The sequence below is a fragment of the Schistocerca piceifrons genome, chromosome 7 (assembly GCF_021461385.2).
Source record: "Schistocerca piceifrons isolate TAMUIC-IGC-003096 chromosome 7, iqSchPice1.1, whole genome shotgun sequence".
In the NCBI taxonomy this organism is placed as follows: Eukaryota; Metazoa; Arthropoda; class Insecta; order Orthoptera; family Acrididae; genus Schistocerca; species Schistocerca piceifrons.
Genome location: NC_060144.1, coordinates 331,310,466 through 331,335,173, shown reverse-complemented (window position 1 = coordinate 331,335,173; position 24,708 = coordinate 331,310,466). Strand labels below are relative to the sequence as shown.

At 43.7% G+C, this 24,708-nt stretch overlaps 1 pseudogene; it reads left to right on the top strand.

The window, feature by feature from the left end:
• Nucleotides 1–24,265: 24,265 nt before the first annotated feature.
• LOC124709417 lies at nt 24,266–24,382 on the top strand (annotated as a pseudogene).
• Nucleotides 24,383–24,708: the final 326 nt, after the last annotated feature.

Below are 24,708 nucleotides of genomic sequence, written 5' to 3'. Positions count from 1 at the left end.
CTGTGTTCCAAAACAAAATACTTTACAGTCCTAATTATCCAACGTCACGGAACCAACACTTTGGCGTTTCAAGTGTCAAACGACATAACACGTCCTTCCTGTGCCGCGCAGACTGCTGTGTTTAATCTTTGTTTCACAAAACCTCAAGTAGTTATTTCCGAGCTGATCTCAAGATGCGAGTACTCTAAAAAGACACTTGTGAGTAACCACGAAAAACACTGCGTCGGCTGAGCGCGTCGAAGGGCGGCGAAATGGGTCGGGGAAGCCCCGTGGCGCGAGGCAGCGACAGTGTTTTGTTAGCCTGGCTGTTAGACGCGTGCTACGGAAAGTGAAACCCACGCGCGCCGCGTCTGGACTCGTTTCTCCTTTGCCGCCTGCAGCCGCCGCGCGTGTTGCCTGCCTTCCACTTCACGGAATGAGCCAACCGCATTCTGAGCGTCCTTCCTTCCACTTACGTCGCTGATACGTGCTCGCCATAGGTCAAAGGGTTCCATGCTCGCTAAGTAACATCACTAGATGAGTGGAAAAAACCTCTTTCGCAATTACCAGAAAATAATTCGTGTTCACGCAATATCACCCTTCACAGTCTCTTTTTGCAAAAGTAAAACAGCTATGTCTCGACTGTAATATATTTACAACTCGTGTATTCCGTAGGTATTAAAATACCCTGCCAAAAATGTGACGCATGCAGGAGACACTATCGTCGGGTATCTAAGTGATTACTGTTTCATTTCTCTGTGATACATAGAACGGCCACCAGAGTGCATTAGTGTTGATCGTGTTAAGTAGTGTTGGGTTACCAGGCCTGGTCGAATCGTGGAATATACCGATTTGTGGTGCATTCAGATGTGACAGTGGCCCAACGTTGGACGCCTGACCACCACCTTGGAGGATAGCCATATTGTGCACCAAGCATATGCCCCCTTCACATATGCGCCTGTCATCCGAAAACAAGCAACGACCTCCCCGCAACACTCTGTGTCGTCCCACACCATTGGTCGAAGACGAGCAGCAGCTGGACTACGGAATTACCATCCGATGCTTAGTGTACTATTTGTATAACAATAATAATAATGGCTGCGGATGGTGTAGTGTAGTGCCTAGGAAGCCTGGATTGCTAATGAATGGCGTCGAATTGTGATCAGCTATGAATCACGGTTCTGCACTACCCTGGAAGAACAGCCGAATGACTCCGTATGATTCGCTTTAGGGTGCGACATAATTCCTTACAAGTCCTGGAAATGATGCAACGCGTGCAGTATGTCATTGTAGCGCCAAAGAAACTGGCACAGGCATGCGTATTCAGTTACAGAGATATGTAAACAGGCAGAAAACGGCACTGCGCTCGGCCCGCCTATATAAGACTACAAGGGTCTGGCGCACTTGTTAAAACGGTTATTGCTGCTACAATGGTAGGTTATTAAGATTTAGGTGAGTTTGAACAACGTGTTGTAGTCGGCGCACGAGTGGTGGGATACAGCATCTCCGAGGTAGCGATGAAGTGGAGATTTTCCCGCAAGACCATTTCACGAGTGTACCGTGGATATCATGGATCCGGTAAAACGCTGCAGCCGGAAAAAGATCATACAAGGGCGGGGTCAACGACGACAAGAGAATCGTTCAACGAGAAAGAAGTGCAATCCTTCCGCAAATGGCTGCAGATTTCAATTCTGGCCCATCAACAAGTGTCAGGGTGCGAACCATTCAACATAACGTCATTGATATGGGCTTTCGGAGCCGCAGGCTCTGTAACGGCATGGGGCGTGTGCAGTTGGAATGATGTGAGACCCTCGACACGTCTAGATATGACTCTAACAGATGACACGGGCGTAAGCGTCCTGTCTGATCACCTGCATCCATTCACGTCCATTGTGCATTCCGATGGGCTCGGGTAATTCCAGCAGGACAATGCGACACCCCACACGTTCAGAATTTCTACAGAGTGGCTCCAGGAACACTCTTCTGAGTTTAAACACTTCCGATTACCACCAAACTCCCCAGGCATGAACATTATTGAGCACATCTGGGATGCCTTGCAACGTGCTGTTCAGAAAAGATCTCCACTCCCTCATACTCTTCTGGATTTATGGACAGTCCTGCAGGATCCATGGTGCCAATTGTCTCCAGCACTATTTCAGACATTAGTCAAGCCCATGCCACGTCATGTTGCGGCACGTCTGCGTGCTCGATGTGGCCTTACACGGTATTAGGCAGATGTATCAGTTTCATTGGCTCTTCAATGTACCGGGTGATCAAAAAGTCAGTACAAATTTGAAAACTTAATAAACCACGGAATAATGTAGATAGAGAGGTACAAATCGACACACATGCTTGGAATGACATGGGCTTTTTTTAAAACAAAAAAAATCACAAAATGTTCGCAATGGCGCTGGACAGCAAAACGTAACTGCTACCGTGACAGTTGAAGGGTACGCCGATATGTTACAGAATCGCATCATCCCCAGCCTGGCTGATAAACACCTGCTGGAACGTACGATGTTTGTGCAGGATGGCGCTCCACCCCATATTGCTAGACGCGTGAAAGATCTCTTGCGCGCGTCATTTGGTGATGATCGTGTTCTCAGCCGCCACTTTCGTCATGCTTGGCCTCCCAGATCCCCAGTCCGTGAGATTATTGGCTTTGGGGTTACCTGAAGTCGCAAGTGTATCGTGATCGATCGACATCTCTAGGGATGCTGAAAGACAACATCCAACGCCAATGCCTCACCATAATTCCGGACATGCTTTACAGTGCTGTTTACAACATTATTCCTCGGCCACAGCTATTGTTGAGGAATGATGGTGGACATATTGAGCATTTCCTGTAAAGAACATCATCTTTGTTTCGTCTTACTTTGTTATGCTAATTATTGCTATTCTGATCAGATGAAGCGCCATCTGTCGGACATTGTTTGAACTTTTGTATTTTTGGGTTCTAATAAAACCCCACGGCATTCCAAACATATGCGTCAATTTGTATCTCTCTATCTACATTATTCCGTGATTTATTCAGTTTTCAAATTTATACTGACTTTTTGATCACCCGGTATATATGGAGTCGCGGTTGCCACATATTGCATACATATTTCCACTGCCGACGAGAACTGCGGATCGCCTCTGACGGCCTTGAAATATTTTGTCAGCCATGGGATGATACTCAAGATCCGTTATACCACTAACCTTCGACATGTGGAACGGTGGCCTTGGCCTTATAAACGTCCACCTTAAGTCTCCATCCCTTTTCATGCGGTCGATGCTCTGAATATGGCGCCGTTGGACGCATACAATAGCATCGGCACTGATTGACGAACTAATGCCATGTTCGTATGTGCCACCTGTCCTAGTCGGCAACATGTCGTCGAATACTTGTTCACATTACACCGTTTCTTGTAGACTATAGCTACATTCAACTTGAGCTTCCGTCGCCCGGAAACCCGTCAGTGCGAACTATTTATTGTCTCTTAATGAGAGGAACGTGATGGAACAGCGATATACGATGAGAGCCTGGCCCACTCTCTCTCATTCTGTGAGCCCTCCGTTCTTGAACTCGGCGGCTCGATCCTCGTTGTGTCAGAAGTGCGTCACACGAACCATACTGCACGTCATAAACATGGCTAATCCGCCCCTTGCACATATTGCGGGCTGATGAACACGGATGAACACCGTTTAGTGTATGGAAAGGCGATGGAAGTGAGGACTCTGACACATCGTATTATAGTCTTTCTTAACCGCAAGATTTACACAGAGATCACACAGACGGTAATTCGTTACCCAGAGGTAACATTTGTTTTTGTTTCCAAGATGTGACATACTTTCCCGACAAAAAACCAATGCGATCACTTGGATCGTAGGGATGGCGGTGAGTCGCACATGTGACGAAAATGGAGTGGAAATGCTGCAATTCTGAATGTACTTACACGAACAACACGAGAAGTTACAGCACTGAACGAGATATGAAACACATTGTGTCAATTTTTTAAGAAGAGTATTCATAAAGCCTTCCAACAGTTGGAGTGTAACAGTTGTGAGAAGTTTTGTTGTGTAGTTAGTTTTGATTGGATACACCAACTAATCCTTACGGACTGTGAATTCTGAGAAGCCGGCTGGCCCTCTTCTGTTAGAGAGTTGGAGATTCAGATGTTCTTTTATTTGGCATAATGCTGCAAGTCAGTAATTTTCATTTATTTCAGGAGTGTATACTTGATTATTTTGTTGCAATTTTCTGTCTTTTAAGGCATTTTGTAATTTTTTAAATGTGGCTCTCCTTGTGAAAAGTATGGAATAAACTTCCGACACTTCCTGTTTATAAGAAATTTACAAAAAATATTGGCCTTGCAAAGGTTAGCGTCACTGCTTTGGATTCACAAGGAGCCAGGTTAGATTCCTGTTGCCTCTCAGATTTTTTCTCGGGTAAGGAGAGCAGGAAAGGCGTTTAAGCTTACGTCTTTACAACGTAGTAGCAAGAATACAACATTAAATTTGTAGATGCAAAATTTCATTCACAGGACTGCCACCTCTTAGAGCGACCATGGAGACCAACTAACAGTGGGATCGAACTGAATCTCCCTTCGCCAATTTCATTCATAAAGATAGGGTGTGTATGGCACGACTAGGACTTCATCATACGTAAATGCATCTCTCAACAGTCTTCGAGAAAACAGAGTTTGAAAATTTTTGTCGTGCTTATACAGAGTGATTCAGTTGCCCTACCGATGTCGTTTTATGCAACCCGCAATGTTATATATGGCCTTCAAAAATCACGCGCGAGATTTTAATATTCTCTCGTTCGCTACGCGCTGACTATTAGTCCTACAGAAAAAATGAACAGGAGCTTTTTCTAGGAAATGTATGTAGTTAAATTTTGTATCGATATAAGTTTTCGCTAGAGGCTTCAGTTTTCGTGTTATTTAAGAAAAACTTACAAACGTGATTTTCGAAGGCACCTCCACTCTCACAGTTATCCGTCAGTAGTCAGATTTCTAATATGTTGTTCGTAGCACTCCCTCTTAGCACTCTATAAAATTTAGGACTGCACGAATTGTTTCCCACTTTCGACCATTTTTGGTCTTCTTTGACTGGTCTTATTACGCCACCGACTTAGTCGAGCAATTAAAAATTATAAAGTTGACGTTTGTGTAAATAATACATAACACGTCTGTGAATTTTAACAGCTTATAATAAACAATTACATCGTTAGATTCGTCAGGCCTCCTGGCTACGAAACTACTGTGCTTGTAAGGGTTAACCCTGAACCGAATTGTCAACGCAATTAGTCCTAGCGTAACATTTACAAAAGTAGTTTTCTGTTTTATTACCGTCAGGGGCACGCTTAAATTCATAATGTTAACGGAATAGCCGACTGTGCTGATGACGCAATAGGCCAATCAACATAGACCAAAAGGAGGTCGAATATCGGGAATGATTCGTGTAGTAGGAAATTTTTGTACAGTGGTAGGAGGCAGTGCCACAACAACACACTAGAAATCTTGACTGATGAGGGATGAGTGTGGGGGTAGAGGTGCATTTGAATAATTCGAAAACCGTGACATTCAGTAAAAACGTATCCCAGTATAAAATTTATCTACTTTAAATTTACTATAGATAGATCCTGTTATTTTTTCTGTAGGACTAATAATTGGCGCTCAGCGAGTGAGAGAATATGAAAAACTCGCGTGTGGTTTTTGAAAGAATGATATGCACCGAGGTGACGAAAGTCATGGGATAGTGATGTGCACATATACAGATGGTGATAGTATCTCGTACACGAGGTATAAAAGGGCAGTTCATAGGCGGAGATGTTATTTGTACTCAGGTGATTCAGGTGAAACGATTTCCGACGTGAGTGTGACCACACGAAGGGAATTAATAGACACTGAACACGGAATGGTAGGTAAAACTAGACGCATCGGACACTTCATTTCGGAAACCTTTAAGGAATGTAATATGCAGAGATCCACAGTGTCAAGAGTGTGCCGAGAATACCAAATTTCAGGCATTACCTCTCACGACGCGGAAAGCAATGGCGAAGGCCTTCACTTAACAACTAAGAACAGAGAAGATTGCGCAGAGATGTCGGTGCTAACAGACAAGCAACACTGCGTGAAACAACCGCAGAAATCAATGTGGAACACAAAACGAACGTATCTGTTCAGATAGGGGCGGCGAAATCCGGTTCTAGTTGCGACTGTAACAGGAAAGTAAATGACTAGTAATGGTACAAGGTACCCCCCGCCATGCACCAGACGTTGGCTTTCGGAGTATGTACGCAGATGTGGATATAGATCCCGAATGAGGCGAGCAGCAACAGCACGGCACGATAAAGTAGTTTGGGTAGGCTAGGATCCTGGCGATGTCGATTTCCGACACGTACTCCTAGACATGAAATAAATTCGCAATTGCGAATGTGAACAATCATCAGCTGTATAATGGAAAGACGACAATGAAAATTTGTGCCATAGCGGGATTCGAACCCGTATTTCCCGCTTATCGCGAGCGGTCGTCATACCACTTGGCTATCCTAGCACAACTCAGGGCCTCGCTCAAACTTCCATATGTCGTGAGCTATGTGTCTCCAACCAGTACTCATACATGCATTACGTATATTCCCGTTCAGGTTTGGTATTTTACTTGAAATTCGATTGTCGGCGTGTACATACGATATTATTGGTTAAAAACAGTCTTGGTTGCAATTTTATTTTTTTTTATTTTTCAACGACGCGTTTCGCCTTATTTAGGCATCTTCAGGTTATCTAAATAGAAAACAGAGAACAAATACATCTATTTAAAAATCGCGATCTCGTTATGTAGACTTGGATAACCTATAAGCATGTATAAACAGATCACCTATTGAAAATATAAGCAGATCACCTATTGAAAGAGCAAATACCTTAATTTGGTATTTCTTAAGAATCCTTTTGTCAGTGTAGCCAAAGGGCATCGTCGAATATATCAGGCCAACATCGCCTTCGTTAAACTCAGTAAAAACTAGAAATATGAAATAGTAAAATCATTACCTTTTCTAGATGGACGCAAGAGGCACCAAGATCTGCATAACGCGTTTCAGTTCACAGGAGCGAGTAACAGTTAGATGGGGGCTGAGGTAGCAAGCATAATGCGCCACAGCGTCGTGTGGCAGTACTGAAGCCTAATACAGAATCACCTCAAGAGGTGGCGCTGCGTCGCAGCAGTGATAAAAATGAGAGATCGTAAACTGGATATACATACCCACTAAAACTTTATAAATGTAATGCACATAAAACATTGATAAGATGGAATTACTACGGGTCACCTGTGCTTAACTTATCCTAAAATTTTGACGAAGTAAAATATAAATGAAGGCGGTAAATTTAAAATGAGAAAAAAGGTGTATAACACAACACACAGATGCAGTACATAAACAGATTTTTCGTATCATATACCACTAGAACTGGAACATAGAAAACACAGGACCGTAATTTGAAACAAAGAGGCCGCCCATATAACACTCAATACTGCGTCATTCGGAGCTAGAACGTCTAGCAAGAAAACTTTTTTTATAAAATACAAGTAAAATTATTAGGCTTAAAAAATACACACCAACTTGGAAGACGGACGTTATGCGGGTAAACTCCCCCCCCCCTTTTTTTCATAGCTACATTGAAATGTGTAAAATACGTCATCATTTAAAGCGACAAACTGGCAAGTATCCTATTTGAGTAAAAAAAAAAACCTAATGGCTTTGCTAAGAAGACGACATAAGACCAGAGAGGAACAGGGCTCATATTTAGGCAGAACTACGAGAGCTCCAGGATTACATTAATAACACCGATTTCATAACTTCTAAAAAGGCCTGATTGGCGCCAAATATTTGGCCGCTAAGCTGGACTGGAAGAACATACGATATTGCAGTGCCTGTGTTATTCCGAATTACGATGCCATGTCGTTTGTATATGCATGCTTCTTGTAAAAACGAGATGTTCCTTCAGACTGGCACTACAACATCTTACTCCTAGAAGTTTCTCATTTTTAGATGAGGCTAAACACGATCTTTTCATATCTAAGCACGCAGCATACTTTTCTCGCATGCCGCCTTGTTGGTTTTACGATTTTAGTGGCCAATGTTGCAAATAGTTGCTACCCGATAGTGTAGTACCTCCTCGGGTAATAGGATAACTTCCTAGTGAGTGCAGAGTTTCAGCACCGCAGCCTGCGTTCCCATGTGCAGTGGCTGAACAGGTCTGAGTCGCGGGTTGCCGCCCTGCTAGGCGCGCTTGCTCCGCCCAGCCGTTTCTGGTCAGTGTCAAAGAAAGAAATAGAGTCGTGTAGCATTGGTAGTTGGGACACTGCGAATGGATTTAAGCCACCTGATCGGAAAGTATATGAGCGTAAGGGAGGAGATGCGGATCGTCGGAAAGACAACACCTCGATATCAGTGAACTAAGCTGAATAACCGTCTGCCGTCGTCAGAGCAATAGAACATTATATCGGATAGTGGTTGGTAGTATGTCAAGTATATACGATGTAACAGGAATATTTCGTTAATGTCACTGTTCATGTGAGATTTAACACACCCTTATTTACGACCAGAAATGTATTCAGTATACATGATTTTCGGAAACAGTCTGAAATGCTTGTAAGGGTGTTACAGATTAGGTTTTGACGAGAAATAACTGTTAAGAAAAAAATTCGATACGTTGCATCGTTTCCGAGTTAATTAGAACTGTAGTTACCCAATTAGCCAGTTGAACGCGGACATTTAAGCGGCTCGCTATAGAACGTGTCGCAAAACGTGTTCTTCGTTTTAACCGAACAAGAAAGTTATACAAAAACTGGACATAAGACGATAGTACAGTTGGAGCCCGAGACAAAGGCAGACCGGTCTCCGGCGCTGTCGCTCACGGTATGAGAACAACTGATATTAATTGTGAACGTATTGCTCAGCACAACCTACCCTGCAACGCCCCAACAAGCTCTCCCGACTGTTCCTTTCCACCCTGTACAGAAAAAATACCAATGCGTGTTGGATAATAGAGAATAATATTGTATGTGAACTGTAGACAGCGCGTGCTGAACGTTGACTTGAATTTGAAATAAGTCAAATAAACTTCGTGCTGCATGGTGCAAATATGGACTCTCCGCCTCACAGAGCAGTTACTTTACGACCTGACCCATGCAGCCAGCCAAATACGTAACGGATTTGTTGCTTGATAGTAAATTTATGATATCTATACTCAAGGAAGTATAGCGTAAACCGTATACTTATCTTCAGCTCATTATATGGGCCAAATTTTGCAAAACACAACTAACTTAAATATCTGAATCTTATCCCAGTTTCGAAGATTAATTTACATTTACACTTTTTACTTTACATACAAAGAGCTCTCGTTATGATATGAAGCTATAATAAAAATTTAGAACCTATCTGTTCATCGGAAATGAGATTTCTTTTGCCTGTAATCCATATTTCCTAATGTGAAGACATGCTTCATTTAAAATTTAAGAAGACGCAGAAACTATTACTCGAGTAATGAATGTTGCAAAAGGAAAAAAAAACTTACGCAATTGCTTTAGAATACTGGCAAGAAAAATGCCACTGACCATACCTTCCATCCTGCAGCTACATTTTCACTCACAAAAAAGAAAACGTGATCGTATGCCTCTGTAGTTTTGGAAACACATTCCTTGACCAAAAAAGTGAAACATCCAGAAGACATAGTCAGATGTCAACGTAACCTCGTACACGTGCACACCATTGGAGTGTATGTAAGTAACTGGAGCTAAATTCTGAGTGATCAGTAGTACGGCGACTAGGGAGAATTAGTATTGTTCGTGTTTAGTGTTGTTACCAGGCCTGGTAGTGTACGTCAGAGGCGTGAATAGCGTCAGACGTCCAGTGACCACTGTGAAGGACACATAGATACCGCGTACTCGTGTGAGACAGCGTTATCAGCACGTGACAGAGTCTGAGAGAGGCCTCATTGTGGATTTCCATTTGGCCAGCTGGTCGACGTGTGCAATATGCAACTTTGTGAGGCATTTGGATGTAGCATTGGACTGCGCGGAAACGTGAGTGCAGGCTTACGCGTCGTTAGAGTTCCGATCGACCAAGTCAGACCACCACAAGGCACGATCGCCGTATTGCACCAAATACGTCTGTATCAGGTATCTCAGACTCTGCAACATTCTGGATCTTTCGTATCATTGGCCGGAGACTATCAGCATCCAATCAAGAGAATTACCGTTCGACGCGTTAGTTTCCGTTGACACTATGCCGTCCGGCGACACCACAATGGTGTCGTCCGCGAAATAGCGGTCAACGGCCGGCGACACCACAGTGGTGTCGTCTGCATAGTATCGCTCAGTGGCCGGCGACACCACAGTGGCGTCGTGAGCATAGTATCGCGCAGTGGCCAGCGAGAGCGCTTTAGTATCTTTTGCATTCTGTTGGTGTTTTGTTCGAGTAACAATAAGTTACATACGTCAACAAGTTTTTTTGTGTTTATAAGTAGTTGTGTCCTTTCATCATGGCGGACGAAAGAGACAATAGGATTATTTACGATGAATGCACGGACGTCTTGTCTGACGTTCCAGACGACTTCGTCGATTGGGAAGAAGGCACTGGATATCAAAAAAATGGAAGTGAAGAAGAATCTAGGAAGATCGTGAAATACATCCAAGAAGAATTCGGCGAACGCTATGGTTGCCAACTGATTCAGCTGAATCAGACGAAAAAGACAATGCACAGTGGTCAAACTTTGATTTACCGAGGACCAATAATAAATTTGAAGGATTCCTGGGTCCAAACATATTTCCCAAAGATACACAGAGCGTCGACGATATCGTAGAATTACGTATTGGGAACGATCTATTTGAATATATTAGCAGCGAAACCAACAAGTACTACAGTCAAAATTGCAATAGAAGAAAACTGGATTTAAAAAATGCCTCATTTGTCGACGTTACGGGACCCGAACTTAGAAAATGGTTTGGACTTGCTATCCTTATGGGAATTGTAAAAAAAGCGAGGATCGATGATTATTGGTCAACACACAGATATTTAGCAAAACGGTGTCACGCAACAGATTCAGACAAATGTTATAATTTTTACATTTTTCCGACAGCAACAATAAACCGGATAATGCCGATCGGCTTGTCAAAGTGCAATTCGTAATTGATTATTTTTCCAAAAAGTTTAAAGAAACGTTTAATCTAAGTCAAAACATCTCAACTGATGAAGGAATGATACCGTGGCGTGGACGGTTAAATTTTAAAGTTTACAATCCGTCGAAAACTACGAAATACAGCATACTCATTCGGATGCTGTGTGATTCGAGTACGGAAGACATTTCCTAATTCAAGATATTTTCCGGCGCTGGACAGCCTTTAGCAAAAAGAGTGATGGAACTGTTGGCACCTTCTGATGGAAAGTGGCATCACCTCTGCATGGATAATTATTATAACAGTGTAGAACTTGCAGAGAAGTTACTTGAAAAGGAAATTCGAGTTTGTGGAATGATACGGCAAAATACAGGATTTCCGAAAAGTTAAAGCGCACAAAAGTCAATGTGTTTGAAGCTTATCATAAACGGAAAAGTGACAAGCGGAGGGCGACAAGCCAAGTAATCCGAATTAGCGCTGCCGGCGCCAAGCGAATAAATTTGTACGAGACGTGCGGACGGCAAAGTGTTAATACCACGAACGAGTGCGTTTCGAAAGGTGACGTGACCAGGAAGCATGGAGTGTTGATGAATAACGCCGCACTCAGTTCAGAAATGAATCATGGCTAAGCACTAAGACGAGTGACCATCGTCGGGGAGCCTGGCGGATATCTGGGAAAAAATCCTATATTTGCAATGTTTGGAGAGGCAAAGCGGTGTTGTCCCTGGCGTCATGGTCCGTGGGGAGCCATAGGGTCATGGTTGATAGAGACTGAAGCAAAACCTGGTGGCGCAATGGTACGTCCTCATGTGTTACACCTCATGCGATAGAACCGTTGTGCCATTTTTCAACAGAACAATGCTCGTTCACTCATGGCACGTGTTTCTATCAGCCGTCTGCGTGGTGCTGAGGTACTCGGATGACAGCTAGACCCCCAGACCGGTGGAGGGAGCGTAATGGTCTTAGACTTGTTTTCTTTGCATTCCCTGGACGATCTCGTCAATCTGGAAAGCTGAATAGATCAACAGAAGTATCCACCAAACCATAGGGACCATGCTGTTTGTCTTTCCTTGACAGGATGGCGATTTCCAGCAGGACAATGCAATGTGTCAATAGAACTTGTGTGAGATCTTCTAGGACGTCAACTCCATCCCAGTGCCAATACGTAGGATATCACGAAATAAGCTACAACAGCTGTGGACCAACTTACCTCAGGGAAGGGTCCAACGATTTTCTGACACACTTCCCAACAGAATCAGTGCATGCCTACACGACAGAGGGGATGCAGTGACATACTAATAAGTGGGCTCATATTGCCAAGGTCTTCGTAAATTTGACTCGACTTTCTAATCATCGAAATAACATCACATACTCTGTCGGGAAGTGTAGTATAAACCACAGTCTATGACGACGTCAACGTGTAACCACTACTCACAGACGACAGGTGGCAGCACTAGCACAGAAGGTTATATAAAACGTGTTAGGAGGAGGATACGGAAAGAGTGTCGCTGTTGTAACACGGAAACGGAGCGCTTTATCTGACGTTCAAAAGGACATGATCATTGGTTTTCGGGCCAAGGATCGAAACATTTCTGAAATGGCCAAGTCTGTATCATGTTCGCGTGACGCCGTGATTTGAAGTACACCGCGCTTGGCAAAGTGGCGGTACCCAAAACCGGCACCGAGGCAACTGTGGTGTACCACGAGCCATAAGATGACTGGGGTGAACGACAGCTCCAGAGATGTGTACGGGTGTATAGACGCGCAGCTGTTGAACAGCTGACGGACCAAATGAGCCAAGGGGCTACGAACAGTGTCTCCTGAACGATCGTTGCATATGGGCCTCCGCTGCAGGCGCCTGGTTCAAGCAACCACACAGACTGCTACTCATCGACGACGAAGTCTGGAAACTTCACGCCAACACCGCAACTGGACGACCATTGAGTGGTGACAGGGGGCTTTTTCATGTACGGCCAGAAACATCTGAAAGCAAACAACCTGCAACAATCGTTGGAAGTGTCCAGACCGGTGGAGGGAGCGTAATGGTCTTAGACTTGTTTTCTTTGCATTCCCTGGACGATCTCGTCAATCTGGAAAGCTGAATAGATCAACAGAAGTATCCACCAAACCATAGGGACCATGCTGTTTGTCTTTCCTTGACAGGATGGCGATTTCCAGCAGGACAATGCAATGTGTCACACAGCTCATAGTGTACCCCCCGGATTTAAACCCAACCCAGAAACAGTGGGACCACCTCGATGGGGTTGTTCGCGCCATGGATTCTCAAGCAGCCGGCCGATGTGGCCGAGCGGTTCTAGGCGCTACAGTCTGGAACCGCGCGACCACTACGGTCGCAGGTTTGAATCCTGCCTCGGGCATGGATGTGTGCGATGTCCTTAGGTTAGTTAGGTTTAACTAGTTCTAAGTTCTAGGGGACTGATGACCTCAGCATTTAAGTCCCATAGTGCTCAGAGCCATTTGAACCATTTTTTGATCCTCAAGCGAGAAACTAGCGCAGTTGCCCACTGCTCTGGAGTCAGCATGGCTCCACATCCCTGTCGGTACCTTCCAGAACCTCACTGACTCTCTTCCTGCACGACTCGCAGCGGTCCGTGCTGCGAAAGGTGCTTATTTGGCGATTTGACAAGTGGTCACATTAATGAACAGCTTATATTGGCAAGACTTTTTCAAAATTCTCTACCATCACGAAGTTCCGGGAGCATCATGTGGTTTAAGGTGTGTGGCAAGGACAACTTCGATGAAATTTTCTTGGCCGGCCGCTGTGGCCGAGCAGTTTTAGGAGCTTCACTCCGGAACCGCGCTGCTGCTGCGGTCGGAGGTTCGAATCCTGCCTCTGGCATGGATGTGTGTGATGTCCTTAGGTTAGTTAGGTTTAAGTAGTTCTAAGTCTAGGGGACTGATGATCTCAGATGTTAAGTCCCATAGTGCTTAAAGCCATTTGAACCGTTTTTTGAAATTTTCTTGCACCAGTACACAAGTACATCAATGTCACAAAACGCAGCACAGTTGTAGAACATATATAACAATAGATAATCCATTTTTCAATATCTTGTTTGTATATCTGAGTGCTTTTAGAGGCTGAGCATATAGCAAGCACGATTTCAAAAAAAAAAAAAAAAAAAAAAAAATTAGAAATAAATTAAAATGATGAGAGAATAGACAAGGTGAATCCCAGTACTGGCAATAGCACCAAGGGATCCGCCGAGCTTAAGTCGCCATCTGACACACGGTTCACCACCAACCTTGTCACATGCCATCAGTGCACGAGACACATCGAAGAGGTTTTGAATCTGATGTAGGACATTGACGCAAGGTCCGATGATATGGAATTTGACTATGAACCTACATCTCTTCCCTGTGCCGGCGAATCGACTAGTAGTGACGAAAATTTGTTCCGCTTCCACACTTCGAACCGGTTAGCTTCGAGTAGAGCGCTACCTCTTGCGCGTGTGTTATCGATCCCCTCTATGAAAGCGAGTCAGATCTGAAAACGCAGCACGTTTACGCTACGAGGGATACAGAGCGTACGGGCCAGCCGAGCTCCAAAACTACAGCATTTAACAAACGTAGACAGACTTGTTATCTCCTGCCGAGCAATTCCACTAGAGTCTATTTGCAGTGCGATCTGTAGAGATGTTGATATGACTTGGATTATCTTGCGTGTGCCGTTCAGAAGCCACTGATCGCAAGAACGAATTACGCATATCGCTTAGTGAGAAGAAAACGAGGCCATCATTAATTTCAGGAACAGTGAAAAATTTCCACCTCGGCAGGTGCGCGGTCAGCGTGGCGAATTGTTGACCAAAGGGGCCCGGGTTGGAGGAGGAGGATATTAGTGTTTAACGTCCCGTCGACAACGAGGTCATTAGAGACGGAGCGCAAGCTCGGGTGAGGGAAGGATGGGGAAGGAAACGGCCGTGCCCTTTCAAAGGAACCATCCCGGCATTTGCCTGAAGCGATTTAGGGAAATCACGGAAAACCTAAATCAGGATGGCCGGAGACGGGATTGAACCGTCGTCCTCCCGAATGCGAGTCCAGTGTGCTAACCACTGCGCCACCTCGCTCGGTGGGCCCGGGTTGGATTCCCGGTCGGGTCGGACATTTTCTCTCCTCGGAGACTGGGTGTTGTGTTGTTCTTGCGTTGGTACCGTCATAACTGACATTAGGCTATTGAGACAGCCGTATGGGCACGCCACGAAATCCAATTAAGAAGAGAGAGAGACAGACAGAGAAATACTGAAATCGATCTGACACAGTATTGAGACACAGAGCATGACGTGACATGCAGTTTGGCGCCTGTGGACCTAGTTGTTTATGGTGGTAGATAGTGACAAGTGACAACTGTGAAAGTGGATGTAATGTGAAGGCTGATTTGCTCAAAAATCCGCCTAATAACATATCCTCGTTATGTTAGAAATACTATACAATATTCAATCTTTAGTGTATCAGAACTTAGCAAACATATTTCTACATCTACATGGATACTCTGCAAATCACATTTAAGTGCCTGGCGGAAGGTTCATCAAACCACGATCACAATTCTCTATTATTCCAATCTCGTATAGCGCGCGGAAAGAATGAACACCTATATCTTTCCGTACGAGTTCTGATTTCCCTTATTTTATCTTGGTGATCGTTCCTCCCTATGTAAAAAAATATTTTCGCATTCGGAGAAGAAAATTGGTGATTGAAATTTCGTGAGAAGATTCCTTCGCAACGAAAAACGCCTTTCCCAAATCTTGTATCATTTCTGTGACACTCTCTCCCATATTTAGCGCTAATGCAAAACGTGCTGCCTTTCTTTGAACTTTTTCGATGTACGCAGTCAGTCCTATCTGGTAAGGATCCCACACCGCGCAGCAGTATTCTAAAAGAGGACGAACAAGCGTAGTGTAGGCAGTCTCCTTAGTAGGTCTGTTACATTTTCTAAGTGTCCTGCCAATAAAACGCAGTCTTTGGTTAGCCTTCCCCACAACATTTTCTGTATGTTCCTTCCAATTTAAATTGTTCGTAATTGTAATACCTAGGTATTTAGTTGAATTTACGGCTTTTAGATTAGACTGATTTATCAGATAACCGAAGTTAAACAGGTTCCTTTTAGCTCTCATGTGGATGACCTCACATTTTTCGTTATTTAAGGTCAACTGCCACTTTTCGCACCATTCCGATATTTCTTCTAAATCGTTTTGCAGTTTGTTTTGATCTTCTGATGACTTTATTAGTCGATAAACGACAACGTCATCTGCAAACAACCGAAGACGGCTGCTCAGATTGTCTCCCAAATCGTTTATATAGATAAGGAACAGCAAAGGGCCAGTAACACTACCTTCGGAAACGCCAGAAATGACTTCTGTTTTACTCGATGACTTTCCGTCAATTACTACGAACTGTGACCTCTCTGACAGGAAATCACAGATCGAGTCACATACCTGAGACGATATTCCATCAGCACGCAATTTCACTACGAGCCGCTTGTGTGGCACAGCGCCAAAAGCCTTCCGGAAATCCAGAAATACAGAATCGATCTGAAATCCCTTGTCAATAGCACTCAGCATTTCATGTGAATAAAGAGCTAGTTGTGTTTCACAAGAACGATTTCTTCTAAACCCATGTTGACTGTGTGCCAATAGTGCGTTTCCTTCGAGGTAATTAATAATGTTCGAACACAATATATATTCCAGAATCCTTCTGCATGTCGACGTTAATGATATGGGCCTGTAATTTAGTGGATTACTCCTACTACCTTTCTTGAATATCGGTGTGACCTGTGCGCCTTTCCAGTCTTTGGGTACGGATCTTTCGTCGAATCAACGGTTGTATATGATTGTTAAGTATGGAGCTAATGCATCAGCATGCTCTAAAAGGAACCTAATTGGTATACAGTCTAGATCAGAAGACTTGCTTTTATTAAGTGATTTAAGTTGCTTCACTACTCCGAGAATATTTACTTCTACGTTACTCATGTTGGCAACAGTTTTTGATTCGAGTTCTGGAATATTTGCTTCGTCTTCTTTTGTGAAGGCATTACGGAAGGCTGCGTTTAGTAACTCTGCTTTGGAGCACTGTCTTCGATAGTATCTCGATTGCTATCGCGGAGGGACGGCATTGATTATTTCTTGCCGCTAACGTACTTCACATACGACCAGAATCTCTTTGGATTTTCTGCCAGGTTTCGAGACAAAGTTTCATAGTGGAAACTTATAAGCATCTCACATTGAAATCGGCGCTGAATTTCGAGCATCTGTAAAAGATTGCCTATCTTAGGGATTTTGCGTCTGTTTAAATTTGGCATGTTTGTTTCGTTGTTTCTGCAACAGTGTTCTGACCCGTTTTGTGTACCAAGGAGGATCATCTCCGTCGTTTGATAATTTATTTGGTATAAATCTCTCAAAAGCTGCCGATACTATTTCTTTGAATTCAAGCCTTATCTTATATTTTCTTGTATTATTAATTTGGAAGGAGTGAAGATTGTCTCTCAGGAAGGCATTAAGCGAATTTTTATCTGTTTTTTGAATAGATATATTTATCGTATTATTTTTGGAGGATTTGGGGGTTACAATATTCAATCTCGCTACGACAACCTGTGTACACTAATATCTGTATCCGTTTTGATGCTCGTTATTAACTCTTAGTGGACAGATGGCTACTTTACCGGAATAAGACAGCTGTTACGGGAGGGAGCTATCCCACAAGTGGCACTTCATCATCCGGGGACAAATGAAACGTCACATATTCTTCAAAGACTTTTACGAGCTTCACCTACATACTTGTTGGGCCGACCACTTTCACCTCACGAGGTTCTGTAACTTAGGCCACTAACACATCCCACCACCGTGGCTCGTGAGCCAGCGGTAACCCTCTCGAATCCCTGTGTCTGAAGATATTTACGACCATATCCGTGTTCTAAGGTTGGTAACTACATAGTACATCTGTACGAAAGTAACGAACTCTTAGACTGTTGAACGAAGTAGATTGGGTACTTATTTCTCAAGTTTGAAGCGAGCATGTGCATCATATCTTTTCACTGTAGAAACCAGACGAAATACTGGTTGAAGAACTACTCACGCTCTTGGATTTCGCAGCGCGATTCTTTGCATGGTAACAATACAAAAATGTAACAAAATTTCTTCCTGTGCATAATTACGCTACAAAATTGACATCAGGAAATGGAAATCTGGCAATTCACATTTAGTACGTGTATCATTTTACTCCAATATCTTTTATCAGAACTGTCCAGATAGTGTAGTTAGATATCGATCTTTCTTTGTAACTTAAGTGCAATAATGATTATGATAGTTGTACAATGTTAATACTGGCAGCTTCTCCTAATAAATCATCTTTCTCTGGCATGCAGTTATTATTATCTCTCTACATACACTTCTTCGAGAACGCCAGTGTGCTTTTTTTCCTTTTTTGTACGTTTATCATATATATTGTACTTATCAGTCTCCAAGTGTACAAAGTCGTTAACATTAATACAAATTTTCTGATGACTACTGGAATCGTATTTTTTCTGTTTGAAGAAATTCTACATTGCCTGACAAAGAAAGTGAAGCACCAAGAAGACAATGTCGGATGTCAATGTATCTTCGTATACCTACACACCATCAGCAGGTATTTAAATAGAGTTGCAGTTCTCTGTGACTGTTCTCTGTATGTGCGCGGCCATCAGAGTGTATTATTGTCGTTCGTATTTAGTGTCGTTACCAGGGCTGCTAGTGTATATAAGGCGCTTGAACTGCGTCAGATGTTAAGCGATCACCGTGAAGGTCATGAAAATGCTTCGAACTCGCGTCGGACGGCATTATCAGCAGGTGTCAGGTTTTGAAAAGGGTCTCACTGTGGGTCTCCATTGGCTGACTGATGGAATCAAAAAATATCCAGATTTCTGGGGCAATCGGATATGACAGCGGCCTGTATGGCAACGTGTGGCAACGTGAGAAAAGGATATTTATTAGTCGTTAAGTTTCTGGAGCAACACGTCAGAACACATGGGAGAATCCCCCTTATTGTGCACCAAACACATCTGAACCCCACATCTGGGCCTGCCATCCGAGAATACGTAATGGACTCTCCTGGAGAAGAAGTAGAGTTCTGGCGGTGTAGTGTGGAAAGCCACTGCGTATGGTTTTAGGTCGCAGCTGGTAGTGTTTGAGGGCACAACGATACGTCATGGACAACCTGCGTCCTCATGCGTCACTTCTCAAGCGCCAGTATTGTAGTGGCATATTTGAACAGGACAATTCACAGATGGCATTTATCTCTCTGTAAACTGTCCACGTGATTTTGAGATATTCCCGTGGTCGGCAACATTTCCGGATCTGTATCCAACAGAACATGTGTGGGACCAGGAACAACATCAACTCCGCCCAATTCCAGTATCCGGAATGTGAAGGAAATGTTACAAAAGTTATGGGCCATGTTGTCTCAGGGCACAATACAACAGCTTTATGGCTCCTTTCCCAACTAAATAAATGCATGCATTCAACTCAGATGGAGTGCAATGTCATACTGATAATTGGGATCCTTGCAGATATAACTCGATTTTGTAGTCACTGGAATAACAACTCATACCCTCTCAACACATGAAGTTCATTTCGTTTATTACTCAACATCTGGGTAATTCACTCTTATTGTCAGGCAGTGTATTAATTCCCTATTTGTATCTGTATTCAAATAGCTATATTTCCATTTAAATAACCGTACTGAAGCCAGAAGGCTCCATCTTCAAGTACAAATCAAAAAAATGGTTCAAATGGCTCTTACCACTTTGGGACTTAACATCTGTGGTCATCAGTCCCCTAGAACTTAGAACTACTTAAACCTAACTAACCTAAGGACATCAAACACATCCATGCCCGAGGAAGGATTCGAAACCGCGACCGTAGCGGTCACGCGGTTCCAGAACTGAAGCGCCTAGAACCGCATGGTCACACCGGCCGGCAAGTACAAATCAGATTGAGGTGTTTTATACGTGTTCATGAGTGGATGAGCTACCTTATATTAACATGATATGCTTACTGATGAGATGTGCGTCGATTCCCGAAATATGTCTGAAGATGAAGTCTTGTGGCTTCGAAAACAACTGCAGTTAAAAGAAAAGAAAGATGTTATGTACACTGATGGTGGAGAGGGGAGAAAGAAAAGTAAAGGAACTAATGGTATCAGCTGCATCGAAACTTTATGCTGAACCAGCGGTGACTAGTGAAAATGTTTGCCGGATCGCGATTCGAACTCCAGAACTCGCACTTACCTGCTTATTAGGCAATTGCGTCAGCCACTGTTTCAGAGTGCTTTTCGCAAATGCGCAGACTACCTCGGTACGCTCCCTGGCCGACACACACTCCCAACTAGCGCTGCCTACCCGCAGTCCTCAGCTACATCCTCCAGGCTCCGTAATTTTAGATTCCCGTTGGAGGCCGAACGTAAATAGGCATCCGTACTGAAGGTTTTGCATTCATTGCCCATCGAGGCGAATGAATTATATGAATACGTGGTGTCTGTTCTTTAGGACACAGGCACCACACATTAGTATAAATCTAGAGAAAAGAAAGAGTCGCACGGTATTATCAGCTGGGAAACCCCAATCTGTAAGTTCAGCAGGCTGACCAGAAAGAGTTTTCTTTCTCAACGTACAGTTGCCCCTTTCCTCACACTGTGTGAGTGTTATGTCATAAGTGGTTTTACTGATTGTATGTGTGTATAGGGTAGTATCATGTGTGATGAGAGATGGCAGAAGGTGAAATATTGTGCTGGTAGCCGGCCGAAGTGGCCGAGCGGTTCTAGGCGCTACAGTTTGGAACCGCGCGACCACTACGGTCGCAGGTTCGAATCCTGCCTCGGGCATGGATGTGTGTGATGTCCTTAGGTTAGTTAGGTTTAAGTAGTTCTAAGTTCTAGGGGGCTTATGACCACAGCAGTTGAGTCCCATAGTGCTCAGAGCCACTTGAACCATTGTGCTGGTGTGCAGTACTTTCTTGTTGTTTGACTAGTTTGATGCAGGTCCTTACGGTGGTCTGCCCTATGAAAATTTCCTCTTCTGTGCACAGTTACTCAATCCTGAAGCCATCTGAACGTACTTACCATTATCGATCCCCGGTATCCTTCAATAATTTTAAACCCCACAACAAACACCACTGAAAAAATAACCATCCCTCGATGCCTCAAGATGAATCTCAGCAATCTATTCCTTATCTTACTCAAGTTTTTCCATAAATTTCTTTTCTCCTCTGTTATATTCAGAATCTCCTCATTAATTATCCGATCTATATATATAATAATATTCATCCACTACTTTTAGTGTCTCATAAGAAAACTCATCTACCGCTTTTAGTGTTTCACATCGTAACTTAACTCCCTCATCGTCGCCTGAATTTATTAGACTACATTCCATTACCGTTATTTTACTTTGGTTAATGTCATCTTACAATATTTTTTCAAGACATTACCTGTTGTATTCAACTATTCCACCAATTCCTTTTAAGTCTCTGAAACCATTGGAATCTCTCGAAAAACTTCAAAGTTTTGACTTCTCCACGAACTTATATGCCCTTTCCGAATTGCTCCTTGGTTTTCTTCAACGCTTGTTCAGCACACAAATTGAATAACATCGGTAACAGGCTACAACCCTGTCTCACTCCCTTCTTACGGCTGCTTCCAGGTTTCTGCACAAGCTTTCGATCCCTGCATTTTATCACTACTGTCTACAGTATTTCATAGAATCTGTTCCAAGAAACATCTTCGATAGCTTTTATCAACATCTACAAATGCCATAACCGTAGATTTGCCTTCTTGCAGTATGTCTTCTAATAAGTCTGTACAAATTTCTAAATTCCCTGATCCTGTAATTCTACTTTTATATTTTTGCGGCTCAGTTACGTGTGCATTTGACAATGCTGTAACCGGTTTCGACCTGCTTCAGACTGTCATCAGACAAAGAATTTCGTTTCTTTCAGTGTTCAACCCTGAAGTTGGTTTGCAGCAGAGCGCCATTTCTCTCTTCTGTCTGCCTTCCTCTTCGTTTCCACGTATGTGTTACAGCCAACGTCACTCATGATCTGTTGCATGTATGATATCCTTGGTGGCGCCCGCCGATTCCTTCCCTCAATAGCTCCTTCTGCTATTGTTCCAATGATGTTGTTGTGTCGTAATATGTGCCCTACAAGTTTGTCTCTTCTTGTTTGGATGTAACTCCACAGAGATGTGGTTTCCTGTACTCTTCTAAGCACCTTTCATTTGTTACTTTGTCTCTCCAGCTGATCTTCATCATCCTTCTATAGCACCACATCTCCAGTGCCTCTAGCCGTCTTCTCTCTTCCCTTCCAATTGTCCAAGATTCACATCCGTATAGGGCCACACTCCTTATTTTCAGACTGATGTAGTTGCTGGTGAGTAAGTTACTTCTCCGATTAAATGCGATTTTGGCCTTTTGTATTCTGGTCGCTATTTCTTTCCGGGTTCTACCATCTCTTGTGATTTTGCTTTCCATATAAGTAACTTCCTCTATCACCTCCAGCTCCTCTCTTCCAATTCTCATTCTCAGAGTTTCACATTCTGCTTTTATACAAATAATAGACAAAGAATAAAATAACATAATCAACCACTTAACCTCCCGATTCCCACAGTTTGAAATTCTGTGACCGGCGTCCCTGCTCATTGTGACCAGACTTGTTTTGTGTTGGCCGCGCGGAATTAGCCAAGCGGTCTCAGGCGCTGCAGTCAGGACTGTGCAGCTGGTTCCGGCGGAGGTTCGAGTACTCCCTCAGGCATGGGTGTGTGTGTTTGTCCTTAGGATATTTTAGGTTAAGTAGTGTGTAAGCCTAGGGACTGATGACCTTAGCAGTTAAGTCCCATTAGATTTCACACACATTTTTTTTCTTGTTTTGTGTTGCAGGATCACAGGTGGGCGGCCATGCGGTGGCTGCCATTGTTGCTGCTCGCCCAGGTAAACAGCTCGCCCAGCCGCTGCTCTGTAGGCAGTCGCATCGAGTCGCGGTAGGGAAGTAGTCGCACTTGTCTGCTTCCAAGGTTGTCGTTTCTCTGCCGGTATGAGAAGCGAATTTAGAGTATAAAACCCATCAAACGTTTTCTGTAGTACGTAACTGTGTTATAATAGTTTAAAACTTGTTAAACAATTAGTTTTATTCAGAATGTTTATTTGAACTCAACGAAGCCTCTGCGATGTTTAGGCTCTGTTTTCTTTGCTTAGTTTAGGCCTAGCACAGTTCAGTTCAAAGTGACATATCATCTACATCTCTGTGCACATTCCGCGATCCACGGTACGGTGCACTGCGGAAGGTCTCTTGTACCACTGCTAGTCATTTCCGATCCTGTCTCATCCACAAATGGAGCGAAGAAAAAACCGCTATCTGTTTGCCTCCACAAGAGTCCTAATTTGTCTTATGTACGTTGTCAGGACTAAGCAGGGATAGCTAGAGGACAAATGTAAGGATGTGAGGCATATCTCACTAGGGGCAAGACAGATACTGGCTACAGGAAAATTGAAGAAACTTTTGGAGAAAAGAGAACCACTTGCATGAATATCAAGAGCTCAGATGGAAACCCAGTTCTAAGCAAAGAAGCGAGAGCAGAAAGGTGGAAGGAGCCCTATACAAGGGCGATTTACTTGTTACAATGTTATGGAAATGGAAGAGGATGTAGATGAAGATGAAATGGGAGATATGATACTGCGTGAAGAGTTTGACAGAGCACTGAAAGACTTAAGTCGAAACAAGGCCCCGGGAGTAGACAACATTCCATTACAACTACTGACACCCTTCGGAGAGCCAGCCCTGACAAAACTCGACCATCTGGTTAGCAAGATGTATGAGACAGGCGAAATACCCTCAGACTTCATGAAGAATATAACTATTCCACCCCAAAGAAATCAGGTGTTCACAGATCTGAAAATTACGGAACTATCAGTTTAATAAGTCACGGTTGCAAAATACCAACGCGAATTTTTTACAGACGAATGGAAAAATTGGCAGAAGCCAACCTCTGGGAAGATCAGTTTGGATTCCGTAGAAATATTGGAACACGTGAAGCAATACTGACCCTACGACTTATCTTAGAAGTTAGATTAAGAGAAGGCAAACCTACGGTTCTAGGCAACGGCCTTGCCGCAGTGGATACACCGGTTCCCGTGAGATCACCAAAGTTAAGCACTGTTGGGCGTGGCCGGCACTTGGGTGGGTGACCATCCAGCCGCCATGCGCTGTTGCCATTTTTCGAGGCGCACTCAGCCTCGTGATGCCTCTTGAGGAGCTACTCGACCGAACAGTAGCGGCTTCGGTCAAGAATACCATCATAACGACTGGGAGAGCGGTGGGCTGAGCCCATGTCCCTCCTATCCGCATCCTCCTCGGAGGATGACACGGCGGTCGGATGGTCCTGGTAGGCCACTCGTGCCCTGAAGACGGAGAGCTAAACCTACGTTTCTAGCATTTGTAGTCTTAGAGAAAGCTTTTGACAATATTGACTTGTATACACTCTTTCAAATTATGAAGGTGGTAGGGGTAAAATACAGGGAGCGAAAGGCTATTTACCATT